At 35.3% G+C, this 22817-nt stretch overlaps 1 non-coding gene and 1 pseudogene across 1 annotated transcript; both read left to right on the forward strand.

Moving 5' to 3' along the window:
* LOC132434206 (proline-rich protein 13 pseudogene) overlaps positions 1-22817 on the forward strand; it is a 166344-nt pseudogene that overhangs the window by 72861 nt on the left and 70666 nt on the right.
* Positions 1726-1832, forward strand: LOC132434693 (U6 spliceosomal RNA). Its single transcript, XR_009521406.1, has one exon. It is a non-coding gene; the product is annotated as a U6 spliceosomal RNA (small nuclear RNA).

The raw sequence follows: 22817 nt of genomic DNA on the forward strand, positions 1-22817 counted from the left end.
AAGGAAGCACAGATCAGTCTACACAGCCACCTGAACACTGCTGCCAAGACTATCCCTTAAAAAGAGGATTATTTCTACACAATAGGGAGTGCAAGCACATTTCCTGCCCCTGTCAAAATTCTGTCTACCTTGGGATAAGAAAACAGCCCCCACTCTGCTTTCCCAAATTAGATAGTATTAATTTTTTAAAAAGAAGGCAAATTATATCTTTAAATATCATGCCTTTTAAGACAGAATATTTAATATGTACCTGGATAGCAGTGCTTGTTTTTACAAAAATGTTTTTAGACATAAATACATCTTAGTATACATTATATCTTCCACCTGTGTACTTTTAGTAATTACATTTCTGTTTACATGCCTGCAAAAGGGACTAACTTAATTCTACAGTTTATAATAAAAAATATTTTTAACTTATTAAAAAACTTAAGTAAAAAGAAAACCTAGAACAAATTTGAACAAACCTAAAACAAACATTTGAACAGATTGATTGTTTCACATATAGTTTTTTCTTTTGCAAAATAAGGTAATATAACAATGTTTTATATAGAAGATTTATATTCTTACAGTAACATTTACTAAAATTCTAATCTCTATGCACTTGTAAGGCTTTTGATACTCAATTTAGGGAGATATTGGTACAAACTGCATTAGGCTGGATTCAAAATTCTGAAGTTTAGAAATACTTTGTCAGTGGTATCTTTCATTTGCAAGTCTTTTTCTTAAAAAACACAAAAAACCAGTCTGGGACTCTGTAACCTTATTCTTATTTAGTTCATTCAACAAGTCTTGATTGAGTGCTGACTTTGTATCAGGAAAACCTTTTAAGTAGTAATGACAGCAATAAAAAAGGAAGAAACTTCCTGCCGTCAGGTGATTTAGGACCATGGGTATAATTAAATGGAAAGTGTCCATTGCTATGGAAATGTATTGATTTCCTCTGTACATTGGACTTTTTCTCAAAGTGATTAGCTGTAATGCTTATCGCTCCCCACACCTTTTACCTACACATTAAATTGATCTTTTAAAATTGTTTGAAAGCAAACATAGGATTTTTTCTGAATATGGCTCTTTTTTATCATTATGCAGACAAAATATGTAAGATACAGTTTACAATTCATAGAGCTCTTTATTCTCTTTCCCATTCCTTTGTGACACAGTAGTTTATTTCAAATACATCAGTCCAGAATACATATACCATCCCCATAACCTGTGAACAAATCTAGAAGTCAGATATGTGTAAAACATTTCTAATTTTTGTATTGGCCTGAAATATTGATATAAATCCCCAACGATAGTGCCAGATTAAACTTCAAAGATCATTGAACCATCTTTTTTTTTTTTTTTTTTTTGCGGCCCATTCAGTTCACATACTTGTAATGATTTGAATAGCTTGCTTGACAAGAGTGGCAAAATCACATCCTTACCCTCTGACTCATTTTTGTACTTATTTTGATTAGAATTTTTCTGGGGTCAAAGAACATGCTTTATTTATCACTTTAAAATAAATTTACATGGAACCACAAAAGACCCAGAATTGCCACAGCAAATCTGAGGAAGAAGGACAAAGCTGGGGGCATAACCCTTCCAGACTTCAGACAATACTACAAAGCTACAGTAATCAAACAGCATGGTATTGGCACAAAAACAGACATGTAGATCAATGGAACAGAATAGAGAGCCCAGAAATAAACCCACACATGTACAGTCAATTAATCTACAACAGTGCTCGCTTCAGTGGCACACATACTAAAATAGGAACTATACAGGGAAGATTAGCATGGCCCCTGCATAAGGATGACATGCAAATCTGTGAAGTGTTCTGTGTTAAAAAAAAAAAATCTACAACAAAGGAGGCAAGGATATACAATGGCGAAAAGACAGTCTCTTCAGCAAGTGGTTTTGGGAAAGCCGGACAGCTACATGTTAATCAATGAAATTAGAACACTCCCTCATGCCATATACAAAAATAAACTCCAAATGGTTTAAAGACATAAATATAAGAAAAGACACCATAAAACTCCTAGAAGAGAACACAGGCAAAACATTCTGGGACATAAATTGTAGCAATATTTTCTTAGATTAGTCTCCCAAGGCAAAAGGAATAAAAGAAAAAATAAACAAATGGGACTTAATCAAGCTTAAAAGCTTTTTCAGAACAAAGAAAACCATCACCAAATTAAAAGACAACTTATGGAATGAGAGAAAATATTTGCAAATGATGTGACTGACAACAGGGTTAATATCTAAAATATACAAACAGCTCATGCAACTCAATATCAATAAAACAAACAACCCAATAAAAAAATGGGCAGCAGACCTACATAGACATTTCTCCAAAGAAGACATACAGATGGCGAAGAGGCACATGAAAAGATGATCAACATCGCTAATTGCAGATGACATGAAAATCTTAAAGATGCCACCAGAAAACTACTAGAGCTAATCAATGAATTTGGTAAAGTAGCAAGATACAAAATGCACAGAAATCTCTGGCATTCCTATACACTAACAATGAAAAATCTGAAAGAAAAATTAAGGAAACACTCCCATTTACCATTGCAACAAAAAGAATAAAATACCTAGGAATAAACCTTCCTAAGGAGGCAAAAGACCTGTATGCAGAAAACTATAAGACACTGATGAAAGGAATCAAAGATGATACAAACAGATGGAGAGATATACCATGTTCTTGGATTGGAAGAATCAACATTGTGAAAATGACTGTACTACCCAAAGCAATCTACAGATTCAATGCAATCCCTATCAAATTACCAATGGCATTTTTCACAGAACTAGAACAAAAATTTTACAATTTGTATGGAGACACAAAAGACCCCGAATAGCCAAAGCAATCTCAAGAAAGAAAAAAGGAGCTGGAGGAATCAGGCTCCCTGACTTCAGCCTATACTACAAAGCTACAGTAATCAGTATGGTACTAGCACAAAAACAGAAATATAGATCAATGGAACAGGATAGAAAGCCCGGAGATAAACCCACACACCTATGGTCACCTAATCTATGACAGAGGAGGCAAGAATATACAATGGAGGAAAAGACAGTCTCTTCAATAAGTGATGCTGGGAAAACTGGACAGCTACATGTAAAAGAATGAAATTAGAACACTTCCTAACACCATACACAAAAATAAACTCAAAATGGATTAAAGACCTAAATGGAAGGCCAGACACTATCAAACTCTTAGAGGAAAACACAGGCAGAACACTCTATGACATAAATCACAGCAAGATCCTTTTTGACCCACCTCCTAGAGAAATGGAAATAAAAATGAAAATAAATGGCACCTAACAAAACTTAAAAGCTTTTGCAGCAAAGAAAACCATAAAGAAGACGAAAAGACAACCCTCAGAATGGGAGAAAATATTTGCAAATGAAGCAACTGACAAAGGATTAATCTCCAAAATGTACAAGCAGCTCATGCAGCTCAATATCAAAAAAACAAACAACCCAATCCAAAAATGGACAGAAGACCTAAATAGACATTTCTCCAAAGAAGTTATACAGATGGCCAACAAACACATGAAAAGATGCTCAACATCACTAATCATAATAGAAATACAAATCAAAACCACAATGAGGTATCACCTCACACTGGTCAGAATGGCCATCATCAAAAAAATCTACAAACAATAAATGCCAGAGAGGGTGTGGAGAAAAGGGAACCCTCCTGCACTGTTGGTGGGAATGTAAATTGATACAGCCACTATGGAGAATAGTATGGAGTTTCCTTAAAAAACTAAAATCGAACTACCATATGACCCAGCAATCCCACTACTGGGCATTTACCCTAAGAAAACCATAATTCAAAAAGAGTCATGTACCACAGTGTTCATTGCAGCACTATTTACAATAGTCAGGACATGAAAGCAACCTAAATGTCCATTGGCAGATGAATGGATAAGAAGATGTGACACATATATACAATGGACTAGTACTCAACCCTAAGAAGGAACGAAATTAAGTTACTTGTAATGAGGTGGATGGACCTGGGGTCTGTCATACAGAGTGAAGTAAGTCAGAAAGAGAAAAACAAATACCGTATGCTAATGCATATATATGGAATTTTAAAAAGTGGTACTGATGAACCTAGTAGCAGGGCAGGAATAAAGATGCAGATCATATAGTAGCTTTATTTTTTATTTGTGGTTGACTATGTAACTGAATATTTGGGAGATGAAAACAAGGTTGTGCTTTCAGGTGAACTCAGGGGATTCCCTTAACTAATATATCAGATTGAAAAGTTGCCAGTTCCACACATATGAAAGCCAAAGCAACTGCATCTGAGATTCCTTTAGAAATCATTACCTGACCTCTCTTTCCCACTGGCCACACCGCTCACACTCACTCCTGCCTTTAGACTGTACCTCTTCTCTATCCTCCCGTAATATTTTATTATTTCATTTAACACGTAGTTTATAATCGTGAGTTGTAGCCCCACAGAGACGGTGAACTCCTTGAGGGCAGGGAGTATGCTTTGTTCTTCTTTGTAAACTTGTTACCTAGTATTTAATAGTTTGAGTTAATTGATATATCTCTATGCTATGGAATGTTGCTTGAATGAATTGAATGGATGAATGAATGAGATGGTCATAATTTTGGCTAGGTAGTTCTTTCCTTCAGATAACGCAGCCAGCTCTCCAGGACAGTTTGCATTTGCTATCTCCAAGGTGGTTTTGTTTTCCATCCTGATTATTTAACAGATAATATAAATCTGAAACACAGAGAAGTTAAGGTTATTGATATAGAAGATCACTCAGTAGAGCTAAATCTACAACTCCAGATGAGTTGAAGGAATGAGACAGGTGGCCCAGTGGCTAAAAGTTTAGTCCTTTTTGTCAAAAAGACCCAGATTAGAATATGGATCCTCTTATTGACAGGGTATCCTTAGGTAATGAACATAATTTTTTCAGAGCCTCTGCTTTGAATAATGCCTATTTCACAATATTGCTGTGAAATAAGTTTGAACCAATGCTTAGCATATATTAAATAAATAATCTTAGATATATTTTAACTATGAGCATTATAGCTTTTAAGTAATTATAAATCAGACTAAAATATGTCATAAAAGAAACACACAAAAAAGATGAAATGGAGTCCATATGACAGAGTGTATTAACAAATAAATAATAACTCATGGAGTTAAAGAAACTAGGAGGTAATTTCATGATTGGGTAAATATATCTACAAAATAGCTGAGGCCATAGTGAGTAAATACTCATTTGTGACTGAGACAGACCCACTTTGTGATTCTTGTATTACTTTAATTATTAAGGGCTCTCCATTTCACTTTTAAAATTGTCAGGGTTTGGACAGTGAATTGTGGAGTTACTGTATCGTGGCACATGTGCTAATCTGGAACATTTTAGGAGGAATTTTTTGCACAATCTAGTAAGCATTATACCCTGAAATCTGCACAGGCATGTGTAGGAAGAGTTTCATCTTCCAGTATACAAAGATCTGGGTTGGTCAGCATTTCTGTTCTACCCAAATAATCAATTTTTATTCTATCCAAATAGTCAAGCGCATCTTGAATGTAAATATCTTTTTAGCAATTCACTTTAATGTTCTCTGACTACACAGAGTTAAAAATGTAACTTGGTGAGAAGCAGAATATACCAAATAACTCCTTAGGGTTGTATTTTTACTTGCTTTTTTTCTCTTTCACCCTCTTCTGATAACTTACTTCAATATACACTCATTTAGGAAAATGCTTTTTTTGGATTTACCATTATGATCTGAGATTCAGAAAGTTGGAAGATATAATGAGAAATGTTCATTTTCTTTCTTTCTCCCTTTTCTATAGAGAACACATTTTAAATTTATTATGATTTCCAACAATTCCCTTTCCAACAATTATTTAATACAGGAAAAAAGCGTTGATAGGAAATTCTTCATTGTCATTTACCAGTCTTCTTTGTTAGCAACGTGACAACAGTAACGTTACTTCAGGTGATTTCTACAAGTCTTTCCTCAGCTGTCATCTAAACAAAATAAGATGAAATAAAACAAACACAAATTAATTGCACAGTTATTCATAAATACAAAAAATCTTTGTTATCAAAGATAAATTATAATTTAGAAAGCAAACATGCAAATTATATTAAATAGATCAATTTTTGAAAGTACATTTCTTCAAAGTATTGTGCAGCTCTTTCCTCACTATAACTGTTGTTAAAACATTAGTGGTGAAATAAAGCTATATCAGACTATGCTAATGTACATTTTAAACTATTACTTATGGAAATACAGATAGAGATTCAGATCACATTATGAGAAATGTAATAATTTTCAAATAATTTTCACATTATCAGAAATTTATGATGGAAAGAACTCTAGGGAAATTTGCTTGGTGAATTATAAGCACAAATTTATAGTTATTATAATTCCAAGAAAATTTGAAAGATTCAATAGTATTTCAAAAGACTTTAATCAGTGATGATGGCTTCTCGGAGGGTGAAAATGATTGTGAAATATTAATGTGCTCACCTATATCTGTAAGTACAATTAAAATTATGCTGAGTTAGACATTGACAGATTTCACATTCTTGCCTTGAAACAACTATCCACAGTCTGTTTAAGCACAAAACTAGTAAACTTATGTAATGAGTAATGAGTAACTTATGTAATGAGTGATAAGTAACTATTTTACTATAGTTTTGAATAATCTTAATGTTCCAGATATTCAGAGCATTTGAAATAACAGCATTATCATAGAAAAATACATTAACTTTGTCCTCATGTTTAATAACCATTTGTTAGAAAATATCACTTTTAGAGTTTTTAATCAGTTATATTGGAAATGAAGTGAGATGTTTTTATTTTAAAAGCTTTCCACCTTCTGGCTATTTGGCTTGGTTTTAAGTCTTGGATTTTTCATGTCTTTCATATTACAGATTAGATGTATGTTTGTTGACCATTTTTAAACCAGACTGCAACTCTTTGGTTTATTCTATGACACTCTGCTATATAATCATTTTGGGCAGACCAACTCTTCACAGAGGCCTAGAAATATCCAACATTCCAAACTGAAATTATCAAAGGGTTGAAGTTAATGGTGGGACAAAGGTTTCCAATATGCTTCCATTTTCTTCTTCGCATTTTTTGAGGCATTGAATCTTAGTATACACACTGGGATAAACTAGGGTGATTATGAAGTACTAACATGAGATAATAAAGGAAGCCTCCCTTTCTTCATTTGACTAATCATCCAAAGAAATGCAGTTCCAGAAAAAACAACTATACAATATGCCACAGTCTCCCAGAGTCACCTTTTCAAAAAGCAACTCTTACTCTGTATCTTCCCTTCATAAAGTGAAAGCTGGCTTCCAGCTCCCTCTTCAGTCTGATTTCACACCCTGCTGTCCTTCGTGCTATACTGCAGCCACATGAGTGATTTATTCCTTTATACTTGCCATTGCTGCATCAAGATACCAAACTGATACCTTGAGCAAAAGTGCTTTTCTCCCCATCTTTTACCTCTTATTTGCCACTCATCCTTTAGATCTCGGCTCAGGCGGTCCTTCCACAGGGAAGACTTCACTGACCTTCCGTTTGAGGTCAGTTCCTCACTTTAAAGATTTTCTAGCACTGTGTACCTGTTTTGCAACATTGTAGAAGTTGAAATTAGCCATTAGTTTGTGTGATTACTCGATTAATATCTGTTTCCTCCAGTAGAGAAGACTAGAAGAGGGCAGGGATCATACTGGCTTTTGCAGCTTTTGTGCAATGCCTGGCTCAGTAAACATTTGTTGAATGAATTAATGAAAACACTCAGGTCCGTGTGTTTTATGGAAGAGGGAGAGTTTAGGCTATGATGGTTGCCTAGAGAAACTGGGATATTTTTACCTTTTGGGTCCAGAAGTGAAATGATGGGGATATAATGTATTGCTCAATATAAAATTCCAAAGTTGCTAATAGAAAAGTGACAGACACACAGAATAAGAAGTAACAGTGGCCACTTGCAGCTAGAAGAGAATGCTAGCCATCCAGAACGGTTCCTGTTATATTCTGGGATAAAATTAAAAATTTCCTTTCTAATTTACTCATCATAGCTTCCATTAATCCTTTATATTCTGGGTGAATCATGACATTTTCTCCAAATCCACCCCAAACTGGGTGGTCTTAACATTGCCAACAATCTTTGTACACCACATTTTTATACAAGAGTAACTGTGTGTATTTGTGCATTATGGTTACCATGGTTAGGAAATATTTCCTGAGAATGGTCTTTTAAAGTAGCTATCAAAATCAGGTAAACAGCCGTTTCAGAGTTGATAAGGCAGAGAATGTAGATAACATGCAGACATTGTTGCCAATGACTACAACAGTCTCAGGAGATCATGAATATTATATTTTCAATAAGACAATTAAAAATACCAGGCAGATCAGTCTCTAAGGTACATGCTAGCAATCCTATCCATTACAGAAGCGAAAGCATACCCCTTAAAAATCAAAATTATATTCAAATATAATACAATTTGTTGGATGTATAAAAAGAAAGTTCAATGAATAAAGAAGAGGAGAGAATAGTGTGGAATAGAGGCAATGGAGAAGTAGAAGGGAAAAAACTCTAAAATTAGAGGAAGATAAGAAAAAAAGAAAACATGAAACTTTCATGTCATTAAGAGACTTCATGTCAAATTTAAAAAATAAAAATGTGAACCCATCCCTTCAGTAAAAGAATAAAATTATATTTCAAAGTACTATAATTATGCCTTGATTAAATCAGTTCTACCCTTCTCTCAAGTGCAAAATTAATGACAAAATTCCAGTTATTAAAGGATCAAGTGGTTTAAAGATTTGTAAGATCTTCACAGAATATATAACTCAATATATTACAAATGTGCAGCTTTTTAAAAAGCTATAACAAACTCAGCCTTTTAAAGTTTAAAGTGTATAATCTTAATTCAGACACAGAATTATAAACCAAATACTTCATATAGTAAGCTAAATTAATCTCATCACTTTCTCTTAAATGTAGTCATTAGATATTGTTTACATATACATTATATATATACTAATTAAATTTCTTGCACTTTGAATGTATTTACAATTCCAAGGGTTATTTTTTGATTTTGTTTTTGATTTTGTTTTTTTTTTGCCGAGATGCTTAATATTCAGGACTCCCTTGTCTTTATATGAAAATTATATACAGTTGACCCTTGTTCGACATGTGTTTGAACTGTGAGGTTCCACTCATACATGGATTTTTTTCCATAAATATGTACTATAGTATCACACGATCTGTGGTTGGTTGAATCTGTGAATGTGGAATGACAAAGGGCCAACTGTAAAGTTATACTTGGATTTTTTACTTTGCCAGGGGTTGGTGCCCCAAACTCCTGCATTGTTCAGGGGTCAACTATATACTGTTATGGACTGAATTGTGTACCCCCCAAATTTATATACTGACGCCTTACACCTCAATGTGACTGTATTTGGAGATAGGGTCTTTAAGGAGGTAATTAAAATTACATGAGGTCATAAGGGTGGGACCTTAGTCCCATAAAACTGGTGTCCTGATAAGAAGAGGAAGAAACAGTAGAGATCTCTCTCTGTCTTCCCATGTACACATGCACAGAGAAAAAGCCATGTGAGGACAGAGAAAGAATGCAGCCATTTGCAAGCCAGGAAGAAAGGTCTCACCAGAAACTGGCTTTTCCAGAACCTTGATCTTGGACTTTTAAGCTCCAGAACTGTGAGAAAATTAATTTCTGTTGTTTAAGACATTCAGTCTGTGGTCTAGTGTTGTGGCAACCCTAGCAGTCTAATACACATAGCATTTTATTTTATAACAAACTTGAACTATAACCCTAATGTTAGCACATGTTAGCACATGTTAGATTTAGCACAGACATACGTACTTAACTACTAAATCAAAGAGATAAAAAATTAAAACTTGAAAATATAGAAATGATATAGCTTTGTATTTTATGATATAGCAATATCATAAAATAAGATACATATATTGAAGATGTTAACATTTTTTAATTAAAAATGTAGTTTATTTGAAGAATCTCTGGTTCTTCAGAAGTGTTTTCTATCAAATTGCCTTTAAGTAATATCCGTGTACAATGTTTGACTGTCTTCTCTCATTTAGTATTTGGACAATATCCTCATGAAAGTGATGAGGCAAAGTGGTAAGGAACAGAGAATTAAGATTTATTAAGTATCTACTGTAATAGATGAAAATTTTCCTTAAAAAGAAAAATCTTATATTATTAAGGGAAATTATAGCTGACCCTTGAACAACACCAGGGTTGGGGTGCTGACCCTCCACATTGTCAAAAATCCAAGTAGATTTATAGTCGGCCTTCTGTGTATGTGGTTCCTCCATATCATCAATTTCACCTCCACAGATTCAACCAGCTGGGGATCGTGGAAAGTTTCAATTACTTACATTCAGGCAAGAACATCTTTGAATAATATGGATCATTTGTATCAGAACTGGTCAGAAACAGAACTTGAGAGGTTGAAGGACAGATCAGATTGAGAAGTCCAGGTTTTGAGAGCCACTAGCATATAAATGGTAACTGAAATAATGCACATGGGTGAAACCACCTGGAAAGAAAGAATAATGCAAAACAAAGCCATGGAGTATAGTTGTTAAAAACATGACCACTGAAACCAGAAAATCTAGATTCAAATCTTGACTCCACCATTTACAAGCTATATAAAATTAGTCAAGGTTAATTTGGGGTTAATAAGTATACACTGGTTTTAGGATTTTTGCAAGGATTAACTGTAGTTATAAATGTAAAGCACTTAGAAGAGTGCCTAGCTAAAAGTAAGTATTCAGTATATAGTGTCTTGTATTAGATTGCAAGGAACAATAAAAGGCTACACTAATGCTTTAGGGGCTCCAAAATTGAAAGACGGAGAAGAAACAGCCAGAGGAAACAGGTAAAAGCAGAATATATCAATTCTAAGGAAGACAAATGAAGAGGGTGTCTCAAGAAGAGAGGACTCTTAGGACTTCAACTTCTCACCGAGATTTACCCTCCAACCTCAAAGAACTAAATCCAGATGAAACAAATGAAAAAACAGCCTCCAAGATATTGGACATCAGACAATAAAGATAATGATCCCTGCGAAGATGGGAAGCAAATGAGCCCTACAATTACCCAGCTTCAAAGAGATTCCAGGCTGGTGCAGGGAAGGGGAAATCAGGTGATACCAATAGATGAGATGGAGCTGAGAGTTTGAGAACAAGGGGGCCAGAATTCACAGGGCAGAGCACCACAGAGAAGAGAGCTGTGCATAGAGAGAACCCCAGACATCTGCAGAGGCCTTCCTTGAGTACTGCAGAGCACTGATCAGCACTCCTAAATGGGAGGATAGCACAGCTGGGGATGATTTGCCTGAAAGGATTACAGGAAGCATCACCTGAGGCTCACACAGGATGGAGAATGAATGCCTTTTCTCATCAACCAGACTGGGAAGCCTCGTAATTCATGGGACTTTACAAAGAGTACTCAGAAGGCTTTGCCTGAGTAGTGGGGATATTAAGTCTAAAAGGCTGCTCCTGTCTAATATCTTCTGAAAAGCAAAACTAAAAATAACAAACTGTTACCGACGAATTTAACTTTATTCCAGAACAAAGTCAAGAATTGTAATGAGAATATTTAGCTTCCAACAAGGTAAAATTTGCGTTTGGCAGCCAATGAAAAATGACCAGACATGCAAAGAAGCTGGAAAATACAACACATAATGAGAAAAATCAAAGTGGACACAGAACTACCAAATGTTATCATGGGCCGATAAAGACATTAAATTAAAACAATTGTAACTATATTTTAAACGTTCAGAAAACTAGAGGAGAGTTTGAAATGTTAAATAGAAATATGAAAGATAAAAAAGACTAAAATCAAACCTCTAGAGATGAAAATTATAATGTCTGAGATGAAAAATACACTGAATAGGAATAATGGTAATTAAAATGTTTTAAAAGACAAGATTGGTGAATTTGGAAACTAGCATTTGAAACTATGTGAAATGAAACACAGACAGAAAAAAATACTTAAAAAGATGAAAATATCATCCGTGAGCCGTGGAACAACTTACAGTAGTCTGATATACATGTAATTTGAGTCCATGTAGGATAGGAGAGGGGGGGACAGAAAAAAATTTGAAGAAATAATGGCCCCAAATGTTGTGAATTCAATGACAACTATACACCTACATACATATCCATACATATGCAATGGAACACTGTTCAGCCATAAAAAATACGATCTTGCCATTTGTGACAGCACAGATGGACCTGGAGAGCTTTATGCTAAGTAACTTATTAGAGAAAGACAAATACTGTATGATTTTACTTATATGTGGAATCTAAAAAAACCTCATAGAAACTCATAGAAAACTCATAGAAACAGAGATCAGATCTGTGGTTTCCAGAGGCAGAGAGTGCAGCATGGGGGCATTAGGTGAAGGTGGTCAGAGGTACAGCCTTCAATTATAAGATAAATAAATTCTGAAGATATAATGTACAATAGTTAACAAGACTGTAGTGTATATTCGAAAGTTGCTAAGAGAGTAGATCTTAAAAGTTTTCATCCCAAGGGGGGAAAAAAGTCTGTAACTATGTTAGGTGATGGATGTTCACTAAACTTACAGTGGTAATCATTTCACAGTATATGCATATATTAATCATTATGTTGTACACCTTAAACTTATACAATGTTTTATGTCAATTATATCTAAATAAAACTGGAAAAATATTATGGCTTTTAAAAATCAGAATTTTGACTTTACTTAATACATATCTAAGAATATGTTTACTTCTCTCTATACAATGCATCATGGTATCACCTCTTCCACTCCCTGCCTGAATGCAGTAATGAGTACTTAAGGAAATGGGTAGTGATTTGGAAACTAATCCATATTTATTTTTACGATATTGTGTCCTCTAGCCTTAAAATATTGAAAGAGCATATTAATGATTACTACATACAGATATACTGCCCAATTATAAGCTGTTGGGTTTACAGATTCTATTTTCCTTGTTTATTCAGATAGTCAGTAGGAGGCCTGGAATTGATGTTCCTTAGAAACAGTTGTTCATTCAACTTATTCACCTCTTCAGAGAGAGAAATCAATTTTTATAGTCATATACAAATACCATGAAGACATCAGTACACTTCATTTTCAGAAATAGTAAACAATAAATAGAATAAGTGGGTTTTATATTTCCTGTATTGATGTGTTTAAAGTATCACAAGAGTACTAGTTGTAAAAGGTAAATTCAGTCAAGTGAGTCCCTAAAATCTGTATCACCAGGAAGCTAATTCACTCATTCAAAAAACATTTGCATATTTGGTACACGTCACTAACGTATAAAAGTCACTAACTTTGCTTGTGCTGTGAAGGATACAAAGACAACAGACAGAGGGATAAGTGATATTCTTATCTTCAACAAACCCATAATCTACTAGGATTGCTGAGAAGTCTCCATAGTAAACTATAATGAAATGTCAGAAGGAAGTAATGGCAATAAAAGAGATAAAACCAATGATTTAGAGAAGCCAGTGTGTACCAGTGTATTCAAAGATTATTTTATACTATAGGTGATATTTGCATCGAACTATGACAGGTTAACCATGAACAGGCAGAGATCATGAAGAACATTAAAGCTGAGAGGGAAATGATAAAATTTAGGGAAGAATAATTGAGGGACAATACTTAGTTCCCATGTAGCTGGAATATAAAGGATTTAGAAATGCTTAAACTTATCTACAGTATCATAGTTCATGAAAAATAGGGAAACATTATCTAAAGTACCTGAGTTGGAGTTACAAATAATCCTTTACGAAATAATAGGTAACAATATAGCATACAACAGTTCGAACCCTACTCAGATCATTTTAGTGCTCTCAGGCCTGATTTCCTCAGTCTAATAATATATATTGATGGATTCTGAGATAGTAAGGTTCTGTGTTAAAGCACAAGAGAATTTGGAAACTGCTCATTAAAGAAGTAGAAATATTTCCTCAAGATCTGTTATGAAAAAAAAATGACTTGGGAAACATGTACTTAAATAAGATCTTTATCTCTAAAAATGTATCTCACAGGAGAATTTTCTCTAATGTCATATTTCCTCAAAGAAGGAAGTCATATGATCTGCTACCAAATCTGTTGTGGAAGTCTCCACCTACAGTTAGCTCTAAATGTAGAGATAAAAAAATAATAATAATAAGAGCATGTCTCCTCAACGACTATTTCATACTTTCCTGCGCCCCTTAAATTTTATACCACTCTCATTTCAGCTGATAACACTCGTCATCTGTCATTGTAAGCATAGACATCATCAAATAGGAATTTCCTTCTTTTCCCATCGGCAAATCTGTAAACTTGCTTGCACTAAATCAGTCTTCTCCAAGTTCCCATCTCTTATTAAGTGTCAGTGCTGGTAGCAAAAGCTAATGAGCCCATTTGTGTCCTTTGTCCCATTGTCTCTCATCTTCTCAAGAACCTCTTTTCAGTACTATACCCCTTTCTCCTGAGTTGTCAATCTATCCTTCTTTAGTCAACTATTCCTATTAACATTCAACTGATCTCTAATATTTTTCACTAATAAAGCTTCTCTTGACCCTGCATCTTCTTGCAGTTACTGTACCATTTTTCTGCTACCCTGAATTTCTAAGCTTTTTAAAAAACAAGGGTTTACATATGACAGATTTATTTCCTCATCTCCCATTCACTCTTCAATCCTCCAATCTGGTCTCTGACTCGATCTCCATATTGTCAAAGGCCATGGACACTCTCCTCTCATCAGCACTCATCACAGTTGTTAATTCCTTCCTTCATTTTTTTTACCCTGTATTCAAAGCATACATATGCTTCCTCCCCTTCCACCCCAACCCAAGGCTCTTTTTTTTTTCTTCTCTGGTTATACCTATTAGACTCCTTTACTAGCTCTTTTTGACAATATGTAATTTTGCTGTCATAATTGCTCTCCTAATAACCAGGATGTTAAAATGCCTAACATTTTAATGAGGATACATGACTGAGTCTACTTGGCAGATGAATTATTTAGTTGGAGGGCATATTTTCTCAAATTCAGGGGTTTTTCATTCAACACATATCATTTAGCACCTGCTACATGTCAGGAATTGTTATAGGTCCTGAGGATAAAACAATAAACAAGATTGACAAGATCCCTGCCTTCATGGAACATGAGAAGGTAAAGCCTGGGTAAGAGAATTGGGGATGTTTTGTAGAATTAAAAGCTTTATCAGGGCTCCCCAGGTGGCGCAGTGGTTGAGAGTCCGCCTGCCGATGCAGGGGACACGGGTTTGTGCCCCGGTCCGGGAAGATCCCACGTGCCGCGGTGCGGCTGGGCCCGTGAGCCATGGCCGCTGAGCCTGCGCGTCCGGAGCCTGTGCTCCGCAACGGGAGAGGCCACAACAGTGAGAGGCCCGCGTACCGCAAAAAAAAAAAAAGCTTTATTAATATGGGTCAAACATTGGATTTTCATCAACTCAGAGAGAATCTAAACTGCCCAGGTTAACCTAGTGTTTTCATCTAGGAATACATGCAAAGACATGACCTACCTGATCTTGCCATGTCCTTATACCTCAAGGAATTCTTGCAATCAAAAACCAAGGGAAGATTCCTGTTCATTTTAAGATTTACCTTTTTAGGCAGACTTGGAAGGAATAGGACCTGATGGTTAAAAATAAACACCACTAACAGGATAATTGATTTGATTTAAAAACTACTATTTGGAGCAAAAAAAAATTCAGTCCACGATCAGCCCTCCATCATATTTCCTGCTAAAAATAGAGGTGTGCCATCCTGGTAATGAGAAATTTAGACACAACTTGTATAAAAATATGCCAGGACCTCAATTACAGAGTGTTTACGGAAGCAGGTGCTATAAGAGTATATCAGGAATGTGACATCATCTGATTTCTCAGCACTATGAGGCGTCCCACTCCTGTGTCCATCTCTCTGGGCTTGTGGTATATATGTGAATAACATGATTTGTTTCAAATCAGAGACTACCACTCATTTTAATAAATAAAAATGTCAATTAGAATAAAATTAAAGAAGCTTTTCTTAGTGTGAACCTAGCTAGATCCCTTAATCTTTCTTTGCCTCTCTTTTTTCGTTGAGAAAATATGACTAATAATGTCCATTCTGTCTAACTCATCAGATTGTCCTGAGAGAATTATGGGATAAGGGTTAAATTTATGAGTTCTTATTAAATTATAAAATACATTAAAATATGAGTTACAACTATGACCATTTCATTATAATGATATTAGCAATAGTATTGCATACTTTCCAGATTAAAGGATTTTACCTCTTTAAAAATGCCTTTATCTTTACTTATACTTTATTATTGTTTTCAATTATACTTGGAAACTGCCTTAAATCCTTTCTAAGACATCTTAAATGTTGAAAATTCAAATCAGTCTGAACAGCTAATTTGAACATGCGTATGTCGTGGAAAGTGAAAGTTTATTCAATACACCTATTTGATTGAGATTTTGACTACAAGGTGTCATGAGAGTCAAATTAGATAGCCCTAGTCTAGATGATGCTAGCTCTCTTTAAAAGATATTTCTGTGAGTTTGACAAATAGCAATTACTAAGCACAACACCAACAGTGATAAATACTCCAATTTCAGCCTGTCAAAAATGAACTGAAGAATTGAGAGGAAACGCATGATAGGAAACATCTGGTCCCTTTCAGGCCTGCTGAGAGATGATGAGGATGTGCCTTTTGACAATAAATAAATAAATCATAAAATAAAACCCTAAAAGGCAGGGTTATTTTTTTTTCATATTACCTTGTTGAACAAAAGGGTGACTGTAATTTTAAAAAATGAGATGGATGTTGCCCAATGTTTAAAACACACTAAAAAAATCTTTGGAAAAAAAAAATCTTTGAATAATTTTATCTCCATATTTTAATGAGAAAGAGATTAATAAGAAACCAAAGATAGAATTTTATTTAAAGGCCAGAACATTACCAAGGTATAGCGAGGAGAGGTAAGATTCTAACCCAGTATCTGGTGACTTCTTTATTTTTTATTTATTAGGAAACCTTTCATTTATAAGGTAAACTTAGGCATTGGAAGATATTTTCACTGAAAGTTCAGTTATTTTTAAGTATTCAGTATTAAAGCAGAAAATTGTATGTAATTGGTCTGTATTCAAATGAAGGTTAGAATTGTGAACTAACTCCTTTCTGTCCCCTACAAAGTAAGGGTGCTGAAGGTTTTCCTTTCCACATCACTAGTCCTCTTTCGTACTATCACTGGCCTTCTAGGTATCCAGGCTCTCTGTTTGGCAAGAGGTGCACGAGTGGGAGTGAGAAGATTCAATAATTTTCTGGGAGATTAACAGGGAGATTGATGATATTGGTGATTCCCACAGGGTAGGGTCAGACATCATTACTGTTCAGCTGATCAGCTGATGATACACGGCACTTAGAAGTACAAGAATTCTTACGTTCTCACCTGGGATGGTGTGCTGTACTCATTGGCAGGGTGATGGGATGGGCTTCTGAGGCTTCTGAGGCTGCCACAGGAGCTCCTTGGCAAATCTCATGTGTAGACTTGACAGTTCTCACTGTTGACTATCGGGATTTTCAGGTCTGGTCCTCTGACCACAAATCCCTCTCCTTGGTCCAATCTCTTCTTTTCTCTCCTTGCCCAGCTTGCAGATTTGGGAGATGTGATTCTTTTGTTATTGCTCATAAAATGTTGTATTTGGCATGATATTCATGCTCTGCTCCCATCAAGACTTAGCCTTGTGAGTTCCAAAATACCCAGCTCTTACAAATGAGAAATTAACTTTCAAGATTATTGTCTCTGCTTTAAGCTTTAAGAGTCTATTTTGACACCCAAGCTAGATTTTGAATATTCTCTGTGCGCACACCATATTGGAACTCCACGTTTTCTACTTTCAACGGTTAGTTTTAGTAGGGGGAGGGCCTCATGATAAAAAATAATAAAAATAGTAATAATAAAAGAGATTAGAGGGATAAATTGGTTAATATATCAAAAATATTCTCCCACTACACATAATGGTGTACCTTAGAAAACAAAATAGCAAAACAGAAACAAACAAACAAAACCCATAATGTAGCAACAATGTGGTGGATCAGTTGATGCTATTAACTCACTAATGATAGCATTCAGTTATTATATTTCTTTTAAGTATATAGCTTTTCCATAAACTTCAATGTAATTTAAACACAAAGGGGAAAAATGGAAATAATTTTGAGCAGGCAGTATTCAAAGTGAGGGAAGTAATCTATACTGTTTCTCATGTTTAAATAATAAAGTAGTAGACTTACTTTTTTTTTAAATTGTCTAAAAAAATTTTGGTAACCCAATTTTTGGCAAATTTGATGGGTTTTAACAGGGCAGATGTCACAATATTAACACCATGAATGGACGTGCACAGTCCAATCAAAGGATGACTGCTTTAATGTTGGAGTGGGGTCCTGGGGCTCCTGATGTGCCAAGTATTGCCTCTTTAGTTGCTGGATTGAGAAAAGATCAAGGATTCTAGAGAAGTGGAACCTGAACCAGGGTAACTGAAGCAGTAGAAAACTCGTTGGGCTTTGCACAGCAGCTGTTTATTCAGCTATTTATTAACAGCCCATACCAATGCCTACTAGCTGACCATCAGCCTTGGTTATCAGCCTGTGACAATATGAATTTTCCTCTCAGCCTCAGATGTTAGCACCATCACATAGCTCCATTTCTCTAAATCAGTAATATCAGGCTCAATCCTACCAGCTCTTGGGCCAGGCAGGAAGTTCACTTCAGTCTCTGCCTATGTGGTGGGGAAGAGAAGTGCTTACACTATTCCTTCATTTCTTCTACCTACCCTACTTATATCAATACTTCTCCTACCCACTTCCCCAGTCTTCTCTCTCTAGAATCTATATGATTGTTGTGGGGTGGAAGTAGCTAATCTTATTCAGAGATGCTGCCATGTTAGGAAGCATAGCGTTGAAATGATATTTTGCTTCCTCCATTCTTTCCCTCTTGTGCCTCAAAGCCCAACATCTTTTTCTGCCCTTCTGGGAGCATCCAGCTTTACTCCTCCAGCAGTGGGCCCATAGCAAAGGATTATTATTTACCGGGGTAAGGATTTGGAGTTAGCTAGTGTTTGGAGTATTTGGACTTTTGAGGGACTTAATGCTAATAAATATGGGGAAAGGTGATTCTTTGAGTTTGTGGAAAGGCAAAAAACAGCACAGGAGAAAAAATATATTTTTTTGTCTTTATAATTCCCCCAAGTACACAGTAACCCATCCTCGTCACTAAACTCTTAGCCTTCAAGATCAAGGATTGTGTTTTATTTGTGTATCTTCTCTTCTTAGAGTTTTGCCTCACACAGGTGGCATTCAGTGAATATTTGTTGAATTAATTAAACAATTAAATAATCTTAGCCTAAAACTCCTAAATGGTTTATTTCCTGGCAATTGTGAGCATTTTTTTTTTGAATGAGCTGCTAATTTTTAAAGCAGTCATTAAAGTTGTTGTTTTCAGAGGTTTGTTTGATAAAAGGGAGTTAGTAATTCTAAAACATTAGCACTATAATAAAAAGCAGGTATGAAAGGCCTTGTTCACCTAAGCTTTGAACTGAGTTTAAATAACTCAAGTCAATTTTTTGTAGTCAGACGTATTTCTAAAAAGAGATAAATAGGCACTATAATTACTATCAGAGCCCTTCTGGTATTATCAGATAACAATTCAGTGGATAATAAATAGCATATGATTACCTGATTTATCTTTTAGTCTCCTTGATTGTCCTTGCTATTTTTTAAAATGAGAACTAAGCAGCATGGAAAACTGAAATTTAAAAGACAAGTAATTACTTTTATTTACTCAAACATTAAAAGCTCCACCAATAATTACTCTTAATATGTTTTCATTAATTCGTTTATGCATTTGACAGAAGAAATTGAAGTTTTATTCTACAAAACACTTTCGTGTCTTTGTAATAGCCATGTCTCTTCTACTTATCATAGCTTAAGTTGGCTTATGGAATTTATATTCAGAGCCTTAACTAATATTAAAGGAATAGCATAGAGAATTTTATACGTACAGTCATGGATTTTGACTTTCCTTTAATGAAGGCTGAAGGAGAGAGACTGAGGGAAATGCTGGGAGTTGGAAGGTTTCCTGGTAATGCTCAAGGACTTGAAAAGTGACAGCAGGCTGAGTCTAGAAAAGGCAAATCAATTATCCAGAGTTGAGGAGGAGCCTTTAATATGTTAGACAAGCACTGTCTCATAGAAGTAAAATTCAAACCAACTAAAAAATATTAAATATTTCAATAGTTACATTAAGAGAAGTAAAAAGAAGCAAGAGAACTCAATTTTGTTCAGGCTCCGGACGCGCAGGCTCAGCGGCCATGGCTCACGGGCCCAGCCGCTCTGCGGCACGTGGGATCTTCCCGGACCGGGACACCAACCCCTGCATCGGCAGGTGGACTCTCAACCACTGCGCCACCAGGGAAGCCCCCAAGAGAACTCAATTTTGATATTTAGCTTAATATGTCCCAAATAGTATCATTTCTCTATATAATCAATATAAATTTGTTAATGAGATATTTAACTTTTTTAAAATACTAAGTCTTTGCATCTGGCATTTATCTTTCACTTACCATCTCAATTCAGACATTACATTTTTATCAGAAATACATGTTTGATATTTAGATGTCATACAATTTACAGTTGAAAAAGTATATTCACATACCTAAGTTGTTCCAACAGTTTTTCCGATAACTGAATTGAAGGATTTAAGTTTAAATTAATTAAAATAAGCTTTCTGTTTTCAGTAGCACTAGCTGCATTTCAAGTGGTGAATAGCCACATGTGGCTACTGGTTCCCATACCGCTTACTGTAGCACTAGACTGAGAAATTTGAAGTAACAAAGGCAGCCTTAGAAAGAGAAACATTATGAAATGCCAGAGGCAGATAGAGAAAAGAGCAGGGTGTATAAAATTTAAAAGCCAGGTAATAAGATGCTGAGTAATCCAGTCCTGACTCTGTTAAGATCCACTTGCTCAATATTGCCCTTTCCAGTTATAATATTCATAGTAAGTACAGAGTATGGTTTGAAGCAAAATTTCAAATCATTTAAAAAATGCTAGTGCAAGAGCACGGAGAAATCTTGGATATCATTTAATCCAATTCATTTTATGGTAGTGAAACATGTCCAAAAAATATTATACATTTATCCTAGTCTCAGCCAGTTAAGACAAAGGCAGAGCTAGAATCTAGACCCAGGTTATACTGTGTTTTCTATTTTTTTTTTTGTAACATCTTTATTGGAGTATAATTGCTTTACAGTGTTGTATTAGTTTCTGCTGTTTAACAAAGTGAATCAGCTATATGCATGCATATATCCCCATATCCCCTCCCTCTTGGGTCTCCCTCCCACCCTCCCTATCCCACCCCTCTAGGTGGTCACAAAGCACGGAGCTTATCTCCCTGTGCTATGTGGCTGCTTCCCACTAGCTCTCTATTTTACATATGGTAGTGTATATATGTCAGTGCCACTCTCTCGCTTTGTCCCAGCTTACCCTTCCCCCTCCCTGTGTCCTCAAGACCATTCTCTACTCCTGCGTCTTTATTCCTGTCCTGCCCCTAGTTTCTTCAGAACCTTTTTTTTTTTTTTACATTCCATATATATGTGTTAGCATACGGTATTTGTTTTTCTTTTTCTGACTTACTTCACTCTGTATGACAGACTCTAGGTCCATCTACCTAACTACAAAAACTCAATTTCGTTTCTTTTTAATGGCTGAGTAATATTCCATTTCATATATGTGCCACATCTTCTTTATCCATTCATCTGTTGATGGGCACTTAGGTTGCTTCCATGTCCTGCCTATTGTAAATAGTGCTGCAATGAACATTGTGGTACATGACTCTTTTTGAATTATGGTTTTCTCAGGGTATATGTCCAGTAGTGGGATTGCTGGGTCATATGGTAGTTCTATTTTTAGTTTTTTAAGAAACCTCCATACTGTTCTCCATAGCGGCTGTATGAATTTACATTCCTACCAATAGTGCAAGAGGGTTCCCTTTTCTCCACACCCTCTCCAGCATTTATTGTTTGTAGATTTTCTTGATGATGGCCATTCTGACCAGTGTGAGGTGATACCTCATTGTACTTTTGATTTGCATTTCTCTAGTGATTAGTGATATTGAATATCTTTTCATGTGTCTGTTCGCAATCTGTATATCTTCTTTGGGTAAATGTCTATTTAGGTCTTCCACGCATTTTTGGATTGGGTTGTTTGTTTTTTGGATATTGAGCTGCATGAGCTGTTTGTATATTTTGGAGATTAATCCTTTGTCAGTGGCTTCATTTGCAAATATTTTCTCCCATTCTGAGGGTTGTCTTTTCGTCTTGTTTATGGTTTCCTTTGCTGTGCAAAAGCTTTTAAGTTTCATTAGGTCCCATTTGTTTACTTTTGTTTTTATTTCCATTTCTCTAGGAGGTGGGTCAAAAAGGATCTTGCTGTGATTTGTGTCACAGAGTGTTCTGCCTATGTTTTCCTCTAAGAGTTTTATAGTGTCTGGCCTTCCATTTAGGTCTTTAATCCATTTTGAGTTTATTTTTGTGTATGGTGTTAGGAAGTATTTTAATTTCATTCTTTTACATGTAGCTGTCCAGTTTTCCCAGCACAACTTATTGAAAAGGCTGTCTTTTCTCCATTGTATACTCTTGCTTCCTTTATCAAAGATAATGTGACCATATGTGCATGGGTTTATCTCTGGACTTTCTATCTTGTTCCGTTGATCTATATT

This window comes from Delphinus delphis, chromosome 11, assembly GCF_949987515.2.
Source record: "Delphinus delphis chromosome 11, mDelDel1.2, whole genome shotgun sequence".
NCBI lineage: Eukaryota > Metazoa > Chordata > Mammalia > Artiodactyla > Delphinidae > Delphinus > Delphinus delphis.